Source organism: Oryctolagus cuniculus, chromosome 19, assembly GCF_964237555.1.
Source record: "Oryctolagus cuniculus chromosome 19, mOryCun1.1, whole genome shotgun sequence".
Taxonomy (NCBI): domain Eukaryota; kingdom Metazoa; phylum Chordata; class Mammalia; order Lagomorpha; family Leporidae; genus Oryctolagus; species Oryctolagus cuniculus.
In genome coordinates, this window is record NC_091450.1 from 50,884,796 (window position 1) to 50,900,419 (window position 15,624).

Genomic DNA, 15,624 nt, shown 5'->3' on the forward strand with positions numbered 1-15,624 from the left:
ATTTATATATATATCATTCACGGAAAACATGTTACCAACTAAGTGTGGGAAACATGCAATAACAGGATGCTTAAAGTCAAAACAGGATCTTGCAATTAGCTACGGGCAGGGTGGAAAAAGCCCAGCACTAAACTTCTTGTCGGGAGCGGCACAGCTGGCCAGGCTGTCCCGTTCCCCGACAACTCAGCAAACATCGCCTTCCACCCCGCTCTGAGCTGGCTGCCCGGGAGGTGCGTGTGGATCTGCCTTTGGTGGGTCATCTGCCCAGGCCTTAATGAGGCCCCGCGGCCCCTGTTTAGGCTTCTCTTAGGGCTAGTCGTGTTCTCCAGAGGTGTTCTACCCCCTACCTGGGGGTCTGGCCCCTGGGAGCTCAGTGCAGAGGTGGCAGTGATCTCGGCGGCCGCGGTGAGCTGTCCCCTGCACTGCGCTCTCAGGACACCACGGCCCCGAGCTCACCACTGCCCCCGCACTGTGCTCCACCACAGCCCCCAGCTCACCAAGGCCTCCAGGTCACCACCGCCTTCTGCTCTGTGCTCCACCATGTCCCCCAGCTCACCACTGCCCCCGCACTGTGCTCCCCAATGGCCCCCAGCTCACCACTTCCCCCGCACTGTGCTCCACCATGGCCCCCAGCTCACCACGGCCCCGAGCTCACCACTGCCCCTAGCATTGTGCTCCACTACAGCCCCCAGCTCACCACGGCCCCCAGCACTGTGCTCTCAGGACTCCATGGCCCCCAGCTCACCACAGTCCCCAGCACTGTGCTCCACCATGGCCCCCAGCTCACCACGGCCCCCAGCACTGTGCTCTCAGGACACCATGGCCCCCAGCTCACCACTGTCCCCGCACTCTGCTCCACCACAGCCCCCAGCTCACCATGGCCCCCAGCACTGTACTCCTTCACGGCCCCCAGCACTGTGCTCCATCATGGCCCCAGCACTGTGCTCCACCATGGCCCCAGCACTGTGCTCCACCATAGCCCCTAGCTCACCACAGCCCCCAGCACTGTGCTCCACCACGGCCCCCAGCTCACCACTGCCCCCAGCACTGTACTCCACCACGGCCCCTAGCACTGTGCTCCAACACGGCCCCCAGCTCACCACGGCCCCCAGCACTGTGCTCTCACGACACCACCGCCTCCGTGCCCCAAGCTCACCACTGCCCCCTGCACTCGTCTGTTACGCCCTCTCCTGATGCCTGCAGGAAGTCTTCTGGCACTGGAGAGACTCGTGGTCTGTTTCCTTTTTTCTTTTAAGATTTATCGTGGGCCGGCGCCGTGGCTCACTAGGCTAAACCTCCACCTGTGGCGCCGGCACCCTGGGTTCTAGTCCCAGTTAGGGCGCCAGATTCTGTCCCGGTTGTCCCTCTTCCAGGCCAGCTCTCTGCTGTGTGCCAGGAGTGCAGTGGAGGATGGCCCAGGTGCTTGGGCCCTGCACCCACATGGGAGACCAGGATAGGCACCTGACTCCTGGCTTCGGATCGGCACAGGGAGCCTTTGGTAGCAGCCATTTGGGGGGTGAACCAATAGAAAAGGAAGACCTTTCTCTCTGTCTCTCTCTCTGTCTCTGCCTAACTCTCTCTGAAAAAAAAGATTTATTTTGTTATTTGGAAGCGTTTCAGAGAGGGAGAGACAAACAGAGAGAGCTTCCATCCACTGGTTCACTCTCCTGATGTCCCCGGCAGCTGGGGCTGGGCCAGGCCAAAGCCAGGAGTTTCATTCAGCTCTCCATGTGGGTGCAGGGGCCCCAGCTCTTGGGCATCTTCCGGTGCTTTCCCGGGCCATCAGCAGGGAGCTGGAGCAGAGGTGGAGTAGCCGGGACCTGAACCAGTGTCCCACAGGATTAAGGACGCACAGGTGGCAGCCTCACTGCTGCGCCCAACACTGGCCCATGGAGCTATTTATCTATTTTTTTGTTGTTGGAAGAGTTAAAGAGAGAGAGAGAGAAGTCTTCATCCACTGGTTCACTCCCTGGTTGGCCACAATAGCTGGAGCTGGGCTGATCTGAGGCCAGGGGCCAGGGGCTTCCTCCGGGTCTCCTGTGCGGGTGCAGGGGCCCAAGGACTTGGGCCATCTTCCGCTGCTTTCCCGGGCTGTAGCCAGGAGCCGGATCGTAGGTGGGGCGGCTGGGACTTGAGCTCGTGCCCAGATGGGGTGTTGGGACTGTAGGCGGCGGATTTGCCCACTATGCCACCTGGTGCTGGCCCCAGGAGCGGTTACTTAGACTTGAGACCTGTTGGGGCAGCTTCTCTGCCTGGAGCTTCCACAGTGACCTCTGTGGCCTTCCTGCCCCTCACAGCCTGACCTGTGACACTGGGGTGCTGTGTCCCCCAGCTCAGGTGTGGGTGGTTGTGTGGGTGGACACTGGGATGCTGTGTCCCCCAGCCTAGGTGTGGGTGGTACTGTGGGTGGACACTGGGACGCTCTGTTCTCCAGATCAGGTGTTGGTGGTTGTGTGGGTGGACGCTGGGATTTCCTGTGTCCAGATCAGGTGTGGGTGGTGTCGTGGGTGGACACTGGGATGCTGTGTCCCCCAGCTCAGGTTGGGTGGGGCCGTGTGCTGGATACTGGGATGCTGTGTCCCCCAGTTCAGGTGTGGGTGGTACTGTGGGTGGACACTGGGATGCTGTGTCCCCCAGCTCAGGTGAGGGTGGTACTGTGGGTGGACACTGGATGCTGTGTCCCCCAGCTCAGGTGTGGGTGGTTGTGTGGGTGGACACTACGATGCTGTGTCCCTCAGCTCAGGTGTGGTTGGTACTGTGGGTGGACGTTGGGATGCTGTGTGACCCCCAACTCAGGTGTGGGTGGTGCCGTGGGGTGGACGCTGGCATGTTCTCTGTGTGTTGGAGACTCGTGCTGGGTGCTCTGTGAGGAAATCACAGTTTGCACCAGAGGTCCAGGAGTTTGCAGAGGGGCCCGGCACTTGGTGCAGTGGGTGAAGCCGCCCGTGGCCCCGGCATCCCGCGTGGGTGCTGGATCGAGGACGGCTGCCCCACTTCTGTTCCCGCTGCCTGCTGGTGGCCGGGGGAAGCCCTGGAAGATGGCCCAGGGGGTCCATCCCTGCACCCACGTGGGGGGCCTGGAGGGAGCTCCTGGCTCCTGCTCCTGCCCAGCCCATTGCGGCCATCTTGGGACTGAAGCAGCGGACACGAGCCGTCTCTCCGCCTCCCTCTAATCTGGCTTTCAAGTAAAGGAAATAAACATAAATCTTTTTGATAAAGAAGTAGTTCACATACCTGCTTATTTTTGCCAGGGGAAACTCAGGATGGTGGGAACTCATGGGATTGCTCACGTGGTGGTGTGGACAGGCAGGAGTGAAGTCATGGGGGGGAACCACGGCTCTGCCATGCCTTCCTGTGCTTCGCTTACCAGAGCTGGACTGGGGGCGTGTACAGGCATGGCTGGCTCCGGCGTGACCACCAGAACCACATCCGAGGGCAGAGGGATGGGCGGGAGGTTTTTCTAGAGTGAGCCGCCCGGTGTGCAGGGTTCACAGTCGCCACAGGGACGACTCAGCTGCTGGGTGCCTTCCGGCTCCTGGACCTCCACTCCCGCCAGGAGGAGCCCTGAGCCCACTGGGACCCCAGCCCCTCAGTCCTGGCCGCACCGCTCTGCCTCCTGTCGCGGACGTTTCGTGGGAGAGGAGCCTGCTGGCTTCTGTGCCCGGCTTCCTTCACTGATCCTGTCGTGTCTGTCCATGTGGCCACGCGTGTCTGTCCATGGTGGGGTCATGTAGTGCTGTGTGGAGGCAGAGCCTGGGGGCCGTCGCTGCCTTTCAGTTCCTGTGGGTGGGGCTGTAGGAGGCAGGGCCTGGGCTGGGAGATGCAAGGTGGGGGGTTGGGGAGGGAGGGTTGGGGCTGGGGGAGGCAGGGTGGGGGCTGTAGGAGGCAGGGCCGGGGGGGTGGGAGATGCAGGGTGGGGGGCTGCGAGAGGCTGGGTGCGGAGCTGGAGAAGGCAGGGCCAGAGGCTGGGGGAGGCAGGGTAGGGGGCTGGGAGAGGCTGGGTGCAGGGCTGGGGGAGGCTGGGCCGGGGGCTGCCACCCCACAAAGGAGCTCCCAGCTAGGACCCAAGGTCTTGAAGTGCAGAGCCTGGGTGGAGCAGCAGGGTCAGGGGCACAGTGGATGAGTGACCCCAGCAGGCAGAGGCCGCAGTGACGTCCATGGGAGGATACCATTCCCGGGATGGGGGTAGGAGGGCCACCCGCAGGGCATGGCTCATCTGGCGTAACTGACACAGTCAGGAGCTGTCACACCGAGGCCGCCCTTGGCCAACACCGGAGAAAGTCCCGGGCCCTGGGGAGCTTGCCACTGAGCTGGCCTTGGGCTGCGCCCATCCACTGCGATGGAGCCTGGGGCTCTTGGGGACGGATCCTGCGTGCCTCAACGAGCCCAGAAACAACACCCCTGATGCAGTAGGTGTGCACGCGGGAGCAGGTGGTCCCCAGGCTGACTGTGGCTGGCTGGTAGGCAGGGCCTGGCCACGTGTGCCTGGCACTGGTCAACCATGGCCATCCCCCAGGAGGAAGGGCCCAGGCCATGTCAGGCAGCACAGACAGCAGCAGGTCCTCTGCCCTCTGGGGTTTTCCTTATGCAGCCGGGACCACCTGGCCACCCAATCCGGCCACCCACTCTGTAGAAGCCTTCGTACACCAGGACTGGGTCGGGGCCCTGCCCCATCCCTGCACCACCGACCCATTAGCTGCTAGTGTGACAGAGGGTTCGGAGGTCAGCACACGTGTGGGGAGGCCACCGCAGGTGGGCAGCAGTCCCAGCCACCCCGGTCTCCGTGCCGCCATGGGAGGCCCTGCTCCTGTGTCCAGCCTCAGCCCGGTGGCCCTCCTTGCTCCCTCAGAGGCTCTGGGGTGCAGCTGTGAGTGCCAGTGCCGGCACGTGTCGAGTGGGAGCCCTGAGTCCTGGGGTAGGACAACTGGGCTGTCCCCGCACGAGAGAACTGGAACCGGGTGCTCCCTGGGAGGCCAGCAGTTCCCCTTGTCCTGCCCAGGGCCTGTGCTCACTCCTGCCCGCACCACGCCGAAATGGACAGTGTCTCCGAGGACATCCCAGTGACCCCGTGTTGACCTCACACTAGTCAGACCTGCTACGAGAGTGACAGGGTGTAACGTCTCCCCACCCTGCCAGGGGTCAGCTACAGGAGGAAGGGTTCCAGACATCCCATGGCCGGGGCCAAGCCACGCCCCCTGCTGCAGAGTGTGCCATGCAATGGCAGGAGGCTCAGTGAGCGGTTGCTGGAGGTGCCGTGGTGGCCCATGAAGCTGCCACATGGGGGAGGTATGAGTCACAGCTCTGCCACGAGGCGGGCATGCTGTCCTCTGCTATCCTCTGGCCTGCAGGGGTGTAGTGTGTGAGCGGCGTCTCTGCCACATGGTGGGTGTGCTGTCCTCTGCTTCCCTCTGGCCTGTAGGGGTGCAGTGTGTGAGCCACAGCTCTACCGTATGGTGGGTGTGCTGTCCTCTGCTACCCCCCGGCCTGCAGGGGTGCAGTGTGTGAGTGGTGGCTCTGTCCCAGGAGCTCCTCATCTAGAACGGGTTTCCCTTTTCTTCTCAGCTGCACCAGCAGGTCCTGGAGGGGCTTGGATGTGAGTTCAGAGACTGCGGTGGCCTGGTCTAGATCCCGGGGGGGCACGGGTCTACAGGTCTAGACCTTGGGAGGCCTGGTCTGCACCCAGGAGGGCTAGTCTACAAGTCAACACCCGGGACACCTGGCCTACACCCGGGAGGCCTGGTCTACATCTGGGAGGGCTTCATCTGCACGCTGGGAGGCCTGGTCTACAGGTCTACACCCTGGGAGGCTTGGTCTAGACCCCGGGAGGGCTGGTCTACATCCCAGAGGGCTTGGTCTACACCCGGGAGTCATGGTCTACATCTGGGAGGCCTGGTCTACATCTGGGAGGGCTGGTCTACATCCCAGAGGGCTTGGTCTACACCTGGGAGGCCTTGTCTACACCTGGAGGCCTGGTCTACACCCGGGAGGCCTGGTCTACATCTGGGAGGTCTGCAGAGGGCTTGTTCTACACCTGGGAGGCCTGGTCTACACCTGGGAGTCCTGGCCTACACCCGGGAGGCCTGGTCTACACCTGGGAGGGCTGTTCTACATCCCAGAGGGATTGGTCTACACCAGGGAGGCCTGGTCTGCAGGCTGTTTTTGATCCTATAGGGCAACTTGAGGAAGTCTCTGCTGCCCCTGAACCCTGTGTGGTGCTGGGCCCTCCATTGCTCTGGGGGGCCCTGCACCCTGCACTGCTCTGGGGGGCTCCCTTTTGCCCTTCTTTGTGCTCCCCGCTCTGTTGGCCCTGTAGCACCTCCCTGCTCCACCAGCCCGCTGACGCTGCAGCACAGAAGGAGAGCAACGGACCTTCCATCCGCTGGTGCCCTCCCCGGATGTGTGCGGGGCTGGGCCAGGCTGGAGCCAGGGCCTCGTCTGAGACTCCTGCATGACCATGCCAGGGAGCACCCCAGGTGCATTAGCAGGAAGCTGCCTCGGAGCCGAGCAGCCGGGACTCACGCTGGGCACGTGGGTGAGGGCATCCGAAGGCACCCATGGTGGGGACTGGGAGGGAGCTCCTGGCTCCTGATCAGCGCGGCTCTGGCCATTGCAGCCATCTGGGGGGTGAACCAGTGGATGGAAGGCCTCTCTGTCTGTCTTTCCCTCTCACTAACTGTAACGCTACCTCTCAAATAAATAAAATCTTTAAAAATAAATAAACAATTAAATATTAACAAAAGCTAAAAAATGTAATTAATCTATTTGAAAGACATACTTTCTGCGGGGAGGAACGGAGGGAAGGGGAGAGAAGGGGATGGAGAGAGCAAGAGTGAGAACAACACCACTTTCATTGTGAAGATCTCATAAACACGTTTCACAGTCTGCATTGCAAGAACTCAGGAGCCTGGAGGAGCGACAATAGGTCCCTTACCTTCCCCAGGACTTCTCCCTCAGGAGGAAGACAGGGGCTGAGTGAGGCTGAGGCTGTAACCTGCTGTTCTATGGGGAAGGAAGCCTGGCTTGTTTGTGCAGTGTCTCCAGCAACATTGTTTCTATTCTCTCCATGTGTGCTCTGAGTGTTTCACCTTCAGAAGACAGAGCAGCAGGCTGATGGTGGGCAGCACCACCAGAACTCAGTTTGCAAATGCTCAATTCCTCTAAAGGGACACCTTTATGCCTCTATTTTTGTTTTTTAACATACAAGTACATATGTGTGTGATGAACGTAGACATGAGTGAGGGAGCCACCATCTGTTCAAGCCATGACAGAGCTTGGAAATCTTTTGGGACAATGAGATGACCCTGCCTGGGCCAAGATGAGCAGTTGACTCCTCTTACTGGACATCTTTAATGGACAGGAACCAAGAGGAAATGAAAAAGGGGGTGGGAATGGGGGTGGAAATAGAGACTGGGAGGATCAGTGCATCTATACGTGTATGGAAATAATAGAAAAAGCCTGAAGAGGACTGTGCTAATTTATCAAATCCTAAATACCGATCTCCACCACCAACTTAAGCCTAAAGCTTTTGGGGTCCTTTCTCTTTAAGCAAGTAGAAAGTTTCTTGAGAAAACCAGCCTGGTGTGTCCCCAGCTGTGATTGGTCTAGAGCCTCCTCTGCCCTCAGGGGGGCCATTGTGATGTCATTCCAACTGCCTCAACAGTTCCCTGCTTGGGCTCGGTTCTGGTCAGTTGGCCCAGGAAGCTCTGTGGAGACTGCCTGAAGGATTGGACGACATCACTGGTTTTCCCTTGTCCTGTCATTTGTGGTGTTGTTTTGTCTCGTCTATTAGTTCTCCTTACCGTAGTGGTTCTTTTAGTTTTTCTTCTATTTTTTTTTTTTTGCAATTTTGTCAATTTCTCTCCCCCTCCCATTTTTACATTGTGTGCTTGTGTATTTTCTGTAAATATTTGTTTATTTTTTGTTTTTTCTTTCACAGGCTAAATGTACTTGATGCTGTGTTGATTTTGTCCTCCTTGTGTTTCCTCGTTTTCTGACTGTTTTCTCATTTTTTGATCCTTTGATTTAGATAAGACTGTTATAAGACTTATTGATTAGCATTGTTACCATAGTTACCATAGTTGGTGTCGCTTTACATCACCATTTTTAGTATTCTGTGTGTTTTATAACTTTTAATTCTTAATTTTCATACAGTGTTAGTGATTAGTATACCATAGTTCATAGAGTTAGCATTATCTATTAGAAATATTATCATATTGAGTTGTTAATTTTGGTTTCCACTTTGCTTGTTTGATTTCTATTTGTTTCCCAGTTTTTGTTGTTACTTTAAGGGACTAGTAAGTGTTCCCAGTGTCAGAGTGCAGGGTGGGGGTGGGGTGGGGATCCCACCATGGAAGGCCTCACCGCCTTCAGCAGTGAGGAGGAGGTCCTGGATGGGTACCAGGTCCTCAGGGTCCTCGGCCAGGGCGGTTTTGGGCTGGTGATGCTGGCCTATCACTGGGAAAGCAGGACCCAGGTGGCTGTGAAGGTTGTGGAGAATGGTGGCCAGCACTCCTGCAGCTTCCAGCAGTTGTGCACAGAAGCAGAAATAATGAAGGGGCTGCATCACCCTCACATCATTCAACTACTGCAGGTCAGGCACACGACAGAGAGGGGCTACATTTTCATGGAATACGCAGTCAGGGGGGACCTTAGATGTTACATGGTAGAACGAGGGTACCTACTGGATGGAGAGATTCGCCAGCTATTTAAACAAATTCTATCCGCTGTGCATTACTGCCATTCGCAGCACGTGGTGCACAGGGATTTAAAGTTAGAAAACCTGCTTCTCGACGCCCACCTAAACATTAAGTTGAGCGATTTTGGTCTCAGCTGCAAACTGGCTGGTGGAGAGCGCCTGAAGAGTCTGTGCGGGACCTTTGCCTACTGTGCGCCCGAGGAATTCTTAGGTGAGGAGTTCTGCGGGTACAAGGCTGATGCCTGGAGTGTGGGCGTGATCCTGTACGCCATGGTGGCAGGCTCACTGCCTTTTGTTGGAGAGGATTGTGTGGAGCTGCGGGCAGCCATCCTGTCTGGATACTACAGAATCCCCCACTATGGAAACCCAGAGCTGTGTAACCTGGTGGACAGCTTACTGACCCGGGACCCTGAGGCCAGGCCCACAGTGGCAGACATCATGGGCCACCCCTGGCTCCATGCAGGACATGGAGCACCTGGAACCAGTGACGAGTTTCTGTTTCTTCCCCAGGAGCAGGAAGTCTGGGAATTCCCATGGGGCCTCTGCCCTCCACTGTGGCTTCATGAATGGGATGACCCCTTGCCCCCTGTGCCACGGTGGGGGATCTCCCAACAGCAGGGCTTCAGCATCCCAGAAATACATGGGCGGAGTGAAGTGGAGCCTGCAGCACCTCCTCAGGGTCCTGAAGCCCTAAGCTCCCTTGAGGACCTGGGATTCCAGCTGGGCCATCAAGCAGGCTCCCTGCCACCCAGGCTCCCAGCCAGTGCCTTGTGCCCAGGACTTCAGTGGGATCACAGCAAAGGGAAGCCCACACCTCAGGCCATCCCCGGTGCTCAGAGCTGTCCCGCTCTCCAGTGCCTCCAGAAACACTCAGGCTGCAACAGCAGAGCCCGTGAGTGTGCCGCTCTCAGCTCCCAACCACTGGTGCTTGCAGGAGACCAGTCGGGGCAGACTCCTTGCCGCCATGGGACTCCCAGTGTGAGCAGCAGTGAGTCCTGCCGGACAGACAGTCCCCAACGGGCCGTGTGGACAAGGAGCCCCGCTGTCTGTGCAGTCTTCAGCCAGGATGCTCTGACCTCTCTCTCCACCACACTGAGCACCAACAGCAGTGGGGCTGATGGAGAAGTCAGGAGCTGCTCCCCGGGTGCCTCAGAGGAGCAGAGCATCCCAGGAATGCAGCAGCAGGAGGAGGAGGAGGCAGGGACCTCAGACACGCAGGCCAGAAAGGGCAAGGGGCGCCTGGGGATTGGCAGGAGGATCATCCAATGCTTCAGCTGGATGTGTTGTGTCCTGCCAGCCCCAGAGGAAAGCCCTTGAGTGCAGAGAGGAAAGTGGCCTCTCAGTAGCCTCTTGGGAAATGCCCCCGAGGAGGGGCCCTTCCCTGAGGAGTGTAGCAATGAAGGGTAGTCAGGGACTCCTGTCTGGGAGGAGGGCAGGTGAGGAGGCAGTAAGAGAAACTGCAGGCAGAGAGGGAAGATATTGTTGCATATTTCAGATGGCCAGTAAGGAAACATGTTTTCATGGTTAGGGGTCATGACCTTTTTCTAACACAGAACATGGTGCTGGATTTTGTTTAGAAGATTAATCCATGAACATCACTCCCTAGTTAAACTTCCTATACCCAGGCCTTATTGGGCCCCTCCCTTAGTCTCCCTTCTGGCTTGCAAGAGTATGATTTTCTCACGAAAACCTATTTTGCTTTTTCTCCCTCACCCTCATGATCCGTGTTGGGATTATGTGAGAGAAAGAATGGACCTGAACAACCTGCAGCATCGTTGGTGCCGTGACGTGGAGGGACTCAGCTCCATGGGAAAGGTGAGTAAGGCAGACTGCTCCTCTGGTGTTTGGAGAACCCCTGATCTTCTACATGGTCATTTATCTTTTAGATTCCCCAGGTCTCCGAGCCAGTTCAAAGCAATTGGTGTGGGATGCTGGTTGTAAGATACAGGGCCCACGTTGGATGACACTCTTTGTCCTCCTCCCACTTTTATCTGTCTTTGATTATTGCCTGCACTCTGTGCTCAGGTGGCTCTCTGCCCTGGGAAGTCTTCTCACCCTGATTTCCTTCTCGAAGCCCAAGTTCCCAGGTCCCTGGATGAGAAACTCCTGCGACAACTTAGACCTCCTAGATCTGCACTGAGGAGCCTGCATTGCAGACCGAGGTGGCCTCTCCCATTGAGCTGTCTTCCTGTGTGCCCCAAAGAACTCAGGACCCACATGTCTGGGAAGAAGTCACCTGGCACCTTAACTCGTGCCCATGCTTTCCGTTTTCCTGCCCAGGTTTTTCTTTGGCAAAGAACATGTTGGAAGTCATTCCTTCCCAGAGCCATGCTCCTGAAGGTGACTCCCAGGGAAAATTTCTATCCTCAGGCCACACCCACATTCCCCCTCTGCACATTCAACAGTTCTGCACTTGCCCACCCTCAAACTTTGGCCACAAGAGAGTTAGTTGAGACCCCCTTTGTAGAGCCTCATTTCCAAGTTCAGACATGATGCAGGGACAGCAGGAGTGCCAGAGGACAGAGGCAACGACTGCTAGGGGCAGCGCGAACCTCAAAGACTCAGCGACTCCTGGGAGAATGGGGGGGGGTCCTAAAACTCAGCTGCTGTGGGGGGGTGAGGAAGGAGGAGGCAGCTTCTGGGGTCCACGTGGTGACCTAGTGATTCAGTGGCAGTGGGAGTGCCCAGGGAAGGAGCTGGTGGGGCCTGGGGGCCGTGTGGTGGGGCCTGGGAGTTACAAGAGGGCCCACATAACCACAGGGGAGCCCAAGAAGAAGTAGGAAGAATCCTCGGGCAATCATAGGGAGGTTGCTGGGGACCGTGCTGGGGGCCCCATGACGGGTGGCTCCTGGTGGCTGCACTGGGGCATAAAGATGTGGCCTCACTCGGTGTGCCTGAGGAAGCAGGAGGCAGCCAAGGCAGGCCATGAAGTGGCAGGTGCTGGGGAACCGTGAGGGCTGCCCAATGCTGCAGTGACAGCAGGGGCGCACAAAGATGGAGGCAGTGGCTGCTAGGGACCACCGAGTGACACCAGTGACTTAGTGGCAGCAATGGGAGCCGGGCCCAGCCACTTAAGGTAAGAGGTGAGCAGGGTAAGGCCCTGGAGGGTGAGGAGGGCAGCTGGGCCAGGTCGTGGAGGACAAGGAGGGGAGCAGGGTTTGGCCCTGATGGTGTTGAGGTTAGTGGGGCCTGGCCCAAGAGAGCAGCATGCTGAGAGGGGCCCAGCCCTGGAGGGGGAAGAGGAGAGCGGTGCCCAGCCCTGGAGGGCGAGGAGGAGAGTAGGGTCTGGCCCTGGAGGGTGAGGAGGGGAACAGGGTCCAGCCTTGGAGGGCAGTGAGTGGAGCTGGGCCCAGGCTCTGTTTTCAAGGTGGGGAGCAGGGTCCAGCCCTGGAAGGTGGCGAGCAGAGTGGGCCCAGGCCTTGGAGGGCGAGGAGGCAAGCAGGGCCCAGCCATGGAGGGTGTTGAGGGTAGTGTGGCCTGTCCCTGTAGGGAAGCCCTGAAGTGGGGCCCAGGCTCTGGAGTGTGAAGGTTGGAGTGGGTCCCAGGTTCTGCAGGGCAAGGAGAGGTACGGGACCCAGGCCCTGGAAGACCAGGAGCGGAGCAGGGGCTGGCCCTGAAGGTGTGGAGGGAAGCGGGGTCTGGCTCTGGAGGGAGGACAGGGATGGCCCTGTGGGGAGAAGGGCCTGGCTGTGGATGGGGAGGAGGGGAGCAGAGCCAGACCAAGAGTGCGAGGAGGAGATTGGTGCCTGTGGGGAGCAACTCGGACTATACTGTTACTGGAATTAAGACGTATTCTATACATCTGCTCTCCCACAATATGGCGCTGGGAGAGGAGCAAACAGCTTCTACCCAGCTGCCTCTCACCAACTTGATTGACTGAGCTACAGGAGCTGATCTTGCTCCTGATTGGAGGAGAGCAGCGTACTCGGCATGTGGGTAGCAGAGTTGGGATTGGTGGAAGAGGACTATAAAGGAGGAGAGAGACAACATGCACCAGGAACATCTAAGGGGAACATCTATCTGAAGGAACACCTGTGCAGCCCCCGAGAGAGCCAGCCGGTGGTGTGCCGCTCCCCCGCGGAAGTGGGGAATGTGGCAGGGGGAACCGCCCTTCCACGGAGGTGGAAGGGACGGTAGCCAACCCGGGAAGAACCAGCAGCAAACCCGGGGAGGGCCGAGCAGACAAAAGAACAGCGCAGGGTCCTGTGTCGTTCCTCCATGAAGACGGGGAGCGACAGTGCCAGCCCTGGAGCATGAGGAGGGGAACACTGGCCCTGGAGGTGAGGAGGGGAGCAGAGTTTGGCCCTGGAGGGAGGCCAGGGCCGGGCCTGAGGGGAGAAGGGCCCGACCCTGCAGGCTGAGGAGGGGATTGGGGCCCAGCTCTGGAATGTGGTGAGGGGAGCAGGGCCTGGCCCTGAAGGACAGCAATGGGAGCTGGGCCCAGGCCCTGGTGGGCAACTAGGGGAGTGGGGCCCAGGCCCTGGAGGACAAGGAGAGTGGGGCAGCCCTGCTGGGTGCCTAGTGCCACAACTGAAGGGAGCAGGGCCTGGCTCTGTAGGGCATGGAGAGGAGAAGGAGCCCAGCCCTAGAGGGTGGCCAGGGCCCTGCCTGAGGGGATCATGGCCCTGGAGGGCAAGGAGGAGTGAGGGGCATGTCACTGGAACATGGCCAGGGCCCTGCCTGTGCTCTGGAGCCTATGTCCTGGGGCCTGTGACCTGTGGCCTGAAGTCTGTGCTGTGTCCTGTAGCCTGAGTCCTTTCGCCTGTGTTCTATGTTGTATAGCCTGTATCTTGTAGCCTGTGTGTTGTGTTGTAGGCGTGTGTCCTGTGGCCTCTGCCCTGCGTCCTGTATCCTGTGTCCTATGTTCTGCAGCCTGTGTCCTGTGTCCTGTTTTGTGGCTGGTGTGTGTGTCCTGTGGCATCTTTTTTCTTATAGCCTGTGACCTATAGTTTGTCCTATAGAGTGTAGCCTGTGTGCTGTAGCCTGTGTCCTCTATCCTGTGTCCTGTGTCCATTAGCCTTTTCATGTGGCCTGTGTCCTTGTCCTGTAGCCAGTGTCCCATTGCCTGTGTCCTATAGCATGTATCGTATAGCCTGTGTCCTTTGTCCTGTAGCCTGTGTCCTGTGTCCTCTGGCCTGTTTCTTTTTGCATGTGTCCTGTGGCCTATGTCCTGTGTCCAGTGTAGTGTTGCCTCTGTCCTATAGCTGGTGTCCTGTGTCTTGTTCCCTCTGTCCTTTAGCCTGTGTCCTGTAGCCTGTGTCTTGTGTCCTATACTTGTTTCCTGTGGCCTATGTCCTGTGTCTTGTGTCCTGTAGCCTGTGTCTTATGTCTGATAGTCTGTTTCCTTTGTCCTTTGTCCTATAGGCTATGTCCTATCCTCTGTGTCCTATCTCTTATATCCTGTGTTCTGTGTCCTGTAGCTGTGTCATGTGTTCCATATTCTGCATCCTGTAGCCTCGGGCCTGTGTCCCGTGTCCTATGTTGTGTAGCCTGTGTCCAGTGTCTTGTAGCCTGTGGCCTATGTATGCAACCCATGTCCTGTGGTCTCTGTCCTCTAGCTGATGTCCTATGCCCCCTAGCCTGTGTCCTGTGTATTGAGCCTGTGTCCTGTGTCCTGAGCCTGTGCCGAGTGTCCTGTAGTCTGTGTCCTGTGTCCTGAGCCTGTGTCGTGTGTCCTATAGCCTGTGGCCTGTAGTCTTTGTCCTAGAGCTGGTGTCTCTTTGTAGTAGCCAGTGTCCTGTGTACTGAAGTCGGTTTCTTGTAGCCTGTGACAATGTCCTGTATTCTGTGTCCTGTAGCCTGTAGCCTGTGCCCTGTGCTCTGGATCCTAGCTCCTGTTGCCTGTGGCCTCTGTCTTGTGTTGTGTAGCCTGTGTCCTGTAGTCCGTGGCCTATGTCCTGTAGCTGTGGCCTTTGTCCTGTGTCCACTGTGCTGTATGCTGTTGTGCAGGATATTGGATGTAGGCTACAGAACACAGGTTACAGGACACAAGACAGAGGCCCAAAGCAAAGGCCACAGTCTACAGGATTCAGGGCATAGGGCATAGGGCAGTGGACACAGGACACAGGATAGAGGACACAGAATACAGAACCCATGACACAGGCTAGAACACAGGCTATGTGACATAGGTTGCACGCTACAGAACACAGGATCCAGGAGAAAGGACACAGGCTACAGAACACAGGCTACAGGACATAGGACACAGGCTACAGGGCACAGAAGAGAGGCTACAAGACACAGACTATGGGACACAGGACACAGGCTATGGGACACAGGACACAGGACATAAAATACAGGCTATGGGACACAAGACACAGGACAAGGCCACAGGACACAGAACACAGGACATAAGACACAGGCTGTGGGACACAGGACACAGGCTACAGGACACAGAGCACAGGACATTAGACACAGGCTATGGGACACAGGACACAGGCTACAGGACACAGAACACAGGACATAAGACACAGGCTATGGGACACAAGACACAGGACATAGGCCACAGGACACAGGACATAGGACACAGGACACATACTACAGGACATTGTCCACAGGTACAAGACACCGGCTTCAGTATACAGTACACAGGCTACAGCAGAGAGGAAGTCAGCCCTAGGACAAAGACTACAGGCCACAGCTCAGGACACAGGACACTGGCTCAGGACACAGGACACCAGCTAGACGACAGAGGCCACAGAACACAGGATGCAGACATAGGCCAGAGGCTACAAGACACAGGACACAGGCTACACAACATAGAACACAGGATACAGGATACAGGATATAGACAAAAGGACATAGGCCACAGACTACAAGACAAAGATAAACGACACAGCACAGAGGCCACAGACTACACGACACAGGACACAGGCTAGACCACACAGTGTGAGGGAACCACTCAGGACACAGGCTAGAACACAGGCTACGGA